Below are 9,661 nucleotides of genomic sequence, written 5' to 3' on the forward strand. Positions count from 1 at the left end.
AATTACCTAGGCAACGTGGCCTCCAAACTGCCCCGATCCGACCAGGCGTGGCGGGGTGTGGCCTTCGCTGCTCAGCGCTGTGTCTTGGGGCTGCTGAACGTGGACGAGAATCAGAAAAGCAGGAGATAAAAAGGATGAGAAAAAGGAAAATGCTTCATCCGAGTAATAACGGCCGGGGAAGCTTACCCCATGGTGGAATTGTGTCGCAGGGGTCGAGAAGCGCTGTCCCGCCTCCTCTAACTCAGGCTCGGAGGACAGGGAGGGAGAGAGGAAGGAAGTCCGAACACGGCTCAAAGCCAACTGTACTCCCTGGGAGCTACGCCCAGAGAGTTCCCTGCAGGCCCTGCACGGGGCACTGATTGAGCTGGGAAGATGTGGGCCGGATTCCGGGCTGACTTTAGGCCTTTGACGTCGGAAGGCAGCGCAGAGTCTTCAGCTCTGGAGCTCTCCAGAAGATGGGAATATCAACCGTGCATGATCACCTTTGAGCATCGACTGCGTTGTTCATTCATTTGTAACTGGTTATCGATCTTTGGCTGTGTGCCAGACACTTTCCTCTCAAAACTTCACATCAAATCTGAATTATCTCCATTTTACTGTTGAGGGAACTAAGGCTCAAGGAAGCTAAACGTCCTGGCCAAAGCTGCAGTTTGTGGTAGAGTCAGGGTTTGATACCAGACAGATACGTCCTCAAAGTCCTGTTTTCTTTTCTACCACACAAGAGTTTATCTTTATTAAGATACACTGTAGAATAAGGACCTGTGCCACAGCAGTTGCAAAATAAAGCGCTAGAGCATTTGCCTACCACCACCCTCCTACATTCCCGCTTTTTAAAGTTATTTTTGAAAAGTTTTTAAACACCATGGGCCAAATAACACGTGCCCTCTTGCTACATATAAACGTATAAATGTGTACCTTAGGCCTGAGAGTAGCCCTGGGGTTTTTTTTAGACCTGTAGATTATCAAAAAGTTGTCTGTGTGTGTGTGTGTGTGTGTGTGTGTATAGAAAGTGATAGAGGGAGACATATGGACTCTGCATCAGGTAATTTGGCTTTTAGCAGGAAATTTGTTACCATTGTAACCTCTTTGTAGGACATAGTTTTCCTCATCTTAAAAAAAAAAGAAAAAAACTAGATTGGATAATTTTTAAAGATCCTTCATTTCTACTATTCTGTTTCCGTGATATTCAACAATAGAAAGAAGAGTGAGTCTGGAACTGGATTTTAGTGCCAGCAGTGTGATCTGATGATACATAAATTGAGATTAATAATCGAATACTTCACTTACTCGATGGAATGATTGAGGAACACAAGAATTAGTTGAAAGTTTCACAAATATGAACTATACCTAATTTGCTTGAATAGTGTAGCTTCCAGTATTTCTGATTTCTGAATACCTTTGCATTTGAGAGAGTGTCTTCAGACTTGACACAGTACCGAGTAATACAAAGTTAAATGATACCTCTTGCTCTCAAAGAATTCACCTGGGGATACTTAAATCCTTGCACACCATCAGGCACCTGAGGATTTACCTAGTTGGTATTGATGAGGGGCTGAGCCCTCAAATGTCACACTCACTTTGACTGTATATTTTCTCATTTTTTCCACAGCAGTTAACCAACATTAAGTTCTGCAGTTATGCACTATAAATTCATTCTTCTTTCAGCCATTACATACTGGATTTGTACTGTATCCAAAGACTACACTAGCTTCTGCCTGAAGATTATACCTATAAAAATTTAGTCTTGGATCTGGGTTGAAAGAAATTTCATTTTAAAGAAGTAAGATTCTCAAATATGAACTAATACATAAAATAACATTAAATATATGTGTGTATTCCAGTGTGTTCAACTCTGAGTTTAAAATAAAATCTTTTGTTTACTCTTTGGTTTAGAGGAGACTAGAAGTTGGAAAAACAGCTCTGGGGAAGAAAAGAAATATGGACAAGCTTAGCATATTGGTACAGGGTTTCCCAAGAGGTTGATTGCAATTGATCAACAGAACTTAAGAGTCTTTTCCTGGTCAGTTTCTAGGATGACTCTTTCAACCCTGCCTGTTTTGCTGCTGCTGGGAGAATTCCAGTTGGGAGTTCAGCCATCAGTGCCTCTATCAGTACTGTATCAACACTCTTCCCTTTCCATTCTTCCCCACCCCTTCAAAAGTTGAGGAAGTGAAAATAATTCCTTGAGGAAAAGTTTAGTTGGTATTTTTAAAGATATATATGCCTCATCACTTAGCAAAGTGGTGAGTGGGTAGGAGAATGAATAAGAACCAGTTTCTCCCTTCAAAGAGATTACAATCTATAAAAGGTACCAATAAAATACTCTGAGGATAAAAAGTCCAGCTGGGGAGGTAACAAGTTTCATAAAGGGAGCAGAATTTGAGCTGGGCCTTGAGTTGACCACAAAAAAGTCTAGTTTGCTTGGAATAATGGTATTCATTTAGAAGGGCAGTGAAGGAGAAGGCTGGAAAGGAAGGATGGGGCTAAAATCTGAAAATGTACCTAAATAGGGAGGAATTGGGCTTTGATTCAGCAAACAATTGGGAACAATTAAGCCAAAAAAAGTGTGTTCATATATGCACTGTATAAGATTTATCTTTTGTTGATGTGTATGAAGAAATGGATTGGAACAGTGAGAAACTATGCAAGTTTGGGTAATAATAGTAATAATGAGTAGATTCCATTGCATGCCCACTTTGTACCCTGCACTGAAATATGCACTTTGCATGCTGCAATTCACATAGTAATACTAAAAGATAGTCATTATTTTCTTCAACTTATAGATGGGAAATTGAGCCCAAATGGGTCAAGCAATATGCTCCATGCCACACTACTCAAGAATGAACAACAGACTTAAGATCTGAACCCAAGTTTATCTCCAAAACAAATATTCTTTTTCCTGGACTGTGATTTCTTCCTTTTTCACTAAGAAGCTAAAACCAACAGGATACAAACAATTTGAGTTTGTTTTGTGAGTTAAAGGATTGGGAGACATCCTAATGCTAATGTTTTGAATCTAATGAGCCCAGAGGAAGATCTTTAATTAGAGGAAGAAATGGAGCCAATAAATGACACAGAAAAGGAACAATTAGAATAAGACAGCTAGGAAAACTGTGTGTCACAGAAGGAAAGGGAGGGAGAATGTAATAGGGTGATGAGCAATCTGGATGGCTTTAGAGAACTTAAGGAAGCTTGATATTTTGGGGAAAAAACTATTGCTGATGAATTAAATGATTATGAGGACACTGTAGCCTTAAAAAAATTTTTTTCGGTTGAGTATTGCTAGGGGAAGCAGGTTAGCAAGGGATTAAGAAATAATTGGATGATAAAGAAGTGGAAGCAGTGAGTATAGACTATTTTACTGAAAGTTTAGTGATGAAAAGGCAAGTGTTGATGTCTCACTAAAAGTGGATTGATTGTTCCCATATTTGGTGTGTATTTGACATTAATTACTCCATAAAACTCCAAATGATATATGCAACTAAGTGGCTCTTTATGGTGTGACTAGGAACTAGCCAGAAAAATGTCAAGAGGGGATATGCAAGGCTTTTTAATGAAGGGGGCAGAGAGTTTGATTTTTTCAGAGAACGAAGAATAGGTTAGCAAAATTGGGCCCGGGAATAAGCAGGGGGAGGATTGAGATATGGGACTAGAGAGAGAGATGAACCTCAGACCCTGAAAGTCCATGATTGCCAGGTTAAGGAGTCTGGATTTGATCCTGAAGGCTCTAGGGAACCACTGAGGGATGTTAAGTGGGGTAGTCTTCATGCTCTATTACTGATTCCTCGTTGCCTGTCAGTTACTTTCCCTATTAAAGGAAATGTTAAAGTTCTCAGCTGGATTTCTGCATGAAGTGAATGAAAGTGAGAGTTTTGACCACATAATCACATAGCAATCATCAAGAGACTAAACTGAGCTGGTGAACCACTGAGTTGTGTTCCAAGAAGAAAGAAGCTTATGGTTGCCTGACACTTAGAGGCAAAGCTTTGACTGATTGCAAAAGCACTGATTGACCACAGTGTGCTATGCACTTCATATGGTTACCTTCTAAGAATTTTACATTTGTTAAATTTACTCTGTGTGAGTTTGATATGAGATTTGGGATAGAGGGAGTGTTCACATTTGTTTACCTGAAAGTGTAACTATCCAGATTATTAGTCATGTTTTTGACACAAGTATAGTTCTACCTTCTTAAAAATTGCGATCATATCTTTATTAAACATATTTATAGAGGAGGCAGAGTTTAAAGTAAGCTTGAATGAATGAAGGAGGTGATTTCATCGATGGAAATTGCAAGACATAAAAATGGCAGTAGAGTTTTGGGGTTGTGTCCTATAGTGACCTCTGTAGTGGTCCACATGCCAGACGTTCTATGTCCAGCTCTTCACGTGTGGGGTGCCAAGACCATCCGTGGTAAGTCATGACCAGCAGGTTCTGGAAACTTGACACGGGATTCTCTTGTGGCGTGAAATCTCTGGGTCTCAATTTTATTACCTACAAAATAATGTTGAAAAATGGACTCAGAAGTCCCTTTCTGCTCCAAGCTTCTTAATTCTGAGTCTGTGATTCTATATTCCCATCAACTGAAGTGGGCGAGAGGAGTGGCTGCTGGATATATTCATAGACATTCGTTTCTACTTCACTGGTGTGCCAATGAAGCAGTTCTTCCTATGTTTCACAGCATGCATTGCTCTTTTTCTCTGGAAGCTACCTTAAATCAGCAAATTTATGTTGAGGCTTTATTTTGCTTGCAACAATATTGTATAAACTTGTGGGTCCCAGGGCTCAGGGTGAGGAGCCTGGTGGTGTGAGAGGACCAGGAGCGGAGGCCCAAGTGTGCATGGTATGCAGAAATCTTGGGGGAACATTCTCTGACCACCAATGCTTAACTTTCTTTCCAGAGAAAAGATTTTACAAAGTTTTATATAAGCAAGTTGATAGGTTTAGAGCAATTACATTTCCTTAAGAATTATGTCCCTGTAAATGATAGTGCTACATATAAATAAATGAATAATAATGACAAATAGCCTGGATATCTGGCATAGAGCAGTTACCTTTAAATTAATTGAAAAAAATTTAATGTAAAAGTGAAATATCTAGAGTGGCAAGGTGCTGCACAGTATAATTTCCATCAAATTGCCTTATTCCACTTTCTTTTAAAGAATTTGTCTGCTCAAGCTGATCTAAGGGCATTACTGAATTTGAATTCAAATGTAGTTTAAGCCCCAAGGTTTAGAAATGAAGTCCTTGGGCTCTGAACTCATGATATGCTTTTGTACCTGAAGATGATAATCCAAATCATATTGAGTTGCACTGCTGCAGGACTTTTCATTTGATGTCAAGACAACTTCACACTGATAGTGCTTGATCCAGTCACTAAAATTCCAATATTGGAAGAAGAAAGTGTTACTTTTGCTAAATATGGCCATACCTTGGTGCATCTGACATTGACAATGAATACAGATATAACTTTATTCTGAAAAGATTTATATATAAAGTGAATGTTGGTTAATTGGATCATATATATATATCCATACGTACATACACATATAGGTAAAGTCAATATCTGAGGTAGGCAAAAGGAGATTACAAGTGCTTTTGGTTATTTATATTTTCTGACTTTTCTACTATAAACATACACTGTATAATAAAGAAAATAAATGGTTTTATGCAAATATGAAATGTAGCAAAGGAGCTTGTCGTTTAAAGGAAGCTTAGTTTGAATCTGACTATAAAGCAGAGAAATACCTCTTATTTTCTGCATAATTCTGGAGTTCCATTTTATAAAGCCTAGTTGAGGTACAACAAAATGATATAGTCATATCCAGGAATGAACAGTTTGCCAAAGTAGAATATGCTATGCCTGTCTGAGGGCTCCAGGGGAACTAAGAACCAGGTATTGTCCTATGGATTTTTTGTTAAGGTATATTCTTGGTAGAGTTAGACATGGAAGCAGCTCTATTAAAAGCTGCAAGGGGGAAAGGTGAGGCAGTGATCAGGGAGCAGAGGAGGGACGAGACCTGCCAAGGAGCCTGGTGGAAGGGCCGTAAGGGCTCGTATTTAGCTGGTGTGTCTAAGTACACCAGCACATGTATTAAAATACCAGATGTTAGACAGCTGCCACCTTGGATGTCTCCACCGTCCTAGCTGATCAGGTCCCTCCCCTGGGTTTCTCCATATTCTCGCCACTAAAAGGATAAAAACTTGTAACACAGGGGGCCCCCAGGACCCTGATCTTAAGCAACAGCCAGCATCTCGTCTGGTATCAGGAATCTTTTCTGATTGATGAGTGCTGGTGCCTTAGTACTTTTAAATATTTTAAGTATCAACCCTGCCTGTAAAGTAAGGATAATGAACAGGTCCTTGATGCATCTATAGATGAGGAGTCAATGAAAGGAGAAAGCAGGTGTTTTATAGGGCAAATTATAAGGTAAGCCTGGTTGGCCTTTGGAAGTCGCCTTCAACCTCTCACGTACCCCCTCTACCCTTTCCCATCAACTCTGTGTACCATTACAGGGCCTTGTTCTATGACTTTCTCAAACATTGGTCTGATAAACTCATCGCCTAGCTCATCACTTTATAGTGCAACCAAGGTGGGTTTTTCAAGTGTCTCTCAGAGTGCCCAGAATTTTATATGGGTCTACACTCTAGGAAAAGGGACCAAATTCATCTTTGAATGGTATTTTCTGTGGTTGTGTATAGATTCTAGGTTAGTACTAATTTTCTTTGAGAATATTAGAGCTGTTTATCAGTCTACCGTTTTCTGGTTTGCTGTTAAATGTCCACTGTCAGTTCCTCCTTTGAAGATAATCTTTTTTCTCTGGTTGCTTTAAGATTTTTCTCTATATCTTGTTTTTCTGCAATTTCATTATGAAATTTCATCTTTCATCTCTTCCCGGCATGGCAGTGTTAGAACTTAGTACCACATTCTCCACATCTCCTACACCCTTTTGTGTATCTTTTCTACGTCCTTCTCTCAGTCCTTCATTCTACGCAAGGCCCACCTTTCAGTTCATTATTTCTCCCTTAGAGTGTCCGTATGTTGCAAGTATGATCATTGAGGTTTTAATTCCAATTACTATCTTTATTTTTAGTTTGGTTCTTTGTTCAGACATGGTATGTAACTTTTCACAGTCTCCTTATAGTTATTTTCAAGGATGTCATTTATTTCCATAAATATGGAAACCTGGGTTTTTAAACCTGGCTCTAATAGGTCAAATCTCTGTGGGTCTATTTCTTCTCTCTGTTGTTTTGATGGTTCTTGTCCCCTTGATGCTTTATTATCTTTGATTGGATACCTGGTCAGTGTCTTTAAATTATTTACGGGGGTGCACTGATGCTTAGGTTGGATGTGCCCCCGTCCAGAGAGGCTTTATTTCGGTTTCGCCGGGTACCTGGTGACGATAACAATTGAGATCGCTTCACACTAAATTCATGGCTTAGATACCTCCAGCCCGCCCACGCAAAATGCATCTGCAGTATAGATTCACAACTTCTTAAAGACTTCTGTGTCTTTTCTTTTTAATTCTTTTGCCTTGCTTATTGCTGTGACAGGCTTTCCTGCAGTCCCCTGAGGTGGAGAGGTAGAGAGGGCAGATTCCGATCTGGTTTATCCTCAATCTGTGTGTGTATTAACCTGGGGAAAGTGTCCTGTAAGACTCTTCAGTGTCTGTGGGTCTCAGGTCTTGGTTTGTGCCCATCTAGCTTCTAGTGGCCACAGCAGGATTGACAAGATCTCAGGGGTTTTGCTCATCCAATGGTCTTCTCACCATTTCGATAGCAGGCTTCCATCCAGGTACTGACCTAGAAGTTTTGAACTGTGTTTTCAAATCTTTGATTCTTTTAAGGCAGTGGTGTTTATTTAAATCTATTTTAGCAGTATTTTCTGTTGTTGTTTTCAGCAAGCGTGTTGATCTGAATAACCTAGCCTGCTATTGCCAGAAACCAGAAGCCTCTGGGGAGTTTATAATTGGGTCTTAATGAAGGCATTTGGAGCATGAAAAACAGTAACGACGGTAAGTTATTCTGATTTAGGGTGGAAGAAAGAGATCTAGGCTAAACTGGCAAGGAGCCACGTTAACAGACTAGCAGCACACACCAACACTACATTTTTAAAGGAGGTGAGACAGAGCCCATCCCAGTGCCCCTGAAAACTGACCACATCTGTGGGTGATGTGGTGGGATCACATTTTGACTTATATGGCAAGAATTTTTCCCACATTTCTTCATATACTTATTTTTTCCCAGGATCTCTCAGCCTTGACTTTGCAACAGCCTCTGTTCAATCATCTGTCTCAAGTTCTCCTTCCATTCCCATCACCACTGCTGTCTCTCTCTCACCTGGATCAGAATATGACAGAAAGGTTCATGGCAGTCACTAGCATTCTCAGATTAGAGCAGAATCGTCTCTGAAGGAGGGAAAAAGTATATACACGTATACTTTTTTCACGTAATTTCAAGACTTCATGGAACCCATACAAAAAATTCAAGCACTGAGTCTATGATGCATACAATGCTATCAAATTCAACAAACATTTCCTGATGACCTATTATATGCTAGGAATCACGTAGAGTTCTAGAGCTAGATAAAAAAAGACACCATCCCTAGCCTAAAGATGCTTGAGATGATTGTGATACAAAAAAAAAATTGTCCTCACAAACATATCCGGGGTTATTACTTTTTGAAGGGACTTTATTCAAATTATTTTGCCTGCTTAAAAAAAAAAACCCAGCCCAGGAAGACTAGGTGCACTGTAAATTCCAATTATAGCAAAAAAAGCAGGGTGCTAGCTACAGATTTTAGTGGCTTGTAGCTACATGGCCAAACAAGCAAAGAATGAAGGACACAGTGCAGTGGCCATCCTGCAGGTGTCAGCCTGTACCCTGGACATGGACGGCCAGGTTCCCATAGGGAGATGGGACCAATGGCAGTGGTAAGAGGGCATCCATAGGACACCAATGAGAAATGCAAGCTATACACAGCCCCTAAGAGCCCTGGAAAAAGAGGAACATCAATCTTGTGTTTAATATCAGGGGAGAAGGCAGAAAGATCAGAAACGTAGCCACATCTTCCAATGGGCAAGACTAGAGTGAAGAGGGCTCTTAATCCAGCTTTAGAACGTTTTCAGATCAAATATGTTCCCCCAGTCTTACCCCCTACCACTCTCGTTTGCAATTTGCTAAAAGGCTAATGTGTACAACAAAACCCTGAGTAGGATTTGTCAGTGAGTTAAGACGGGATGAGTTCCTTAGCCTGTGACCACAGAGTGAAATTTTATCAGACATTGAAATTTATACAAATCCAGCTATTTGAACTCAGAAGTAAAGAAACAGTTAAAATAATATTAGCAGTACCTCTCGCCATCTCACAGAATGAACACAAACTAGAAGTGAATCGGCTGTTGCTTCAAAACACCTCTGTTCCTTGGTACCTCCTGTAACAAGAAACTGTTCCCTCCCTGAATGAGACGCTGAGGTTTAAAAACAGGTGATTTTCCTATCACTTGTACTGACATGCAATCCATCTATGTCCTCTAGTACTTAACTCAAGAATCAGTAATCAAAGTGGGAAATGGCTGTGTTGGATTTATGGTAAGGCAGCATGCCAGTCTCCAGCACAGCTCCTTCCTAAGGATGTTTTTAAGGGTTATTTTGTCATGAC

Source organism: Vicugna pacos, chromosome 1 (genome assembly GCF_048564905.1).
Source record: "Vicugna pacos chromosome 1, VicPac4, whole genome shotgun sequence".
Taxonomy (NCBI): Eukaryota; Metazoa; Chordata; class Mammalia; order Artiodactyla; family Camelidae; genus Vicugna; species Vicugna pacos.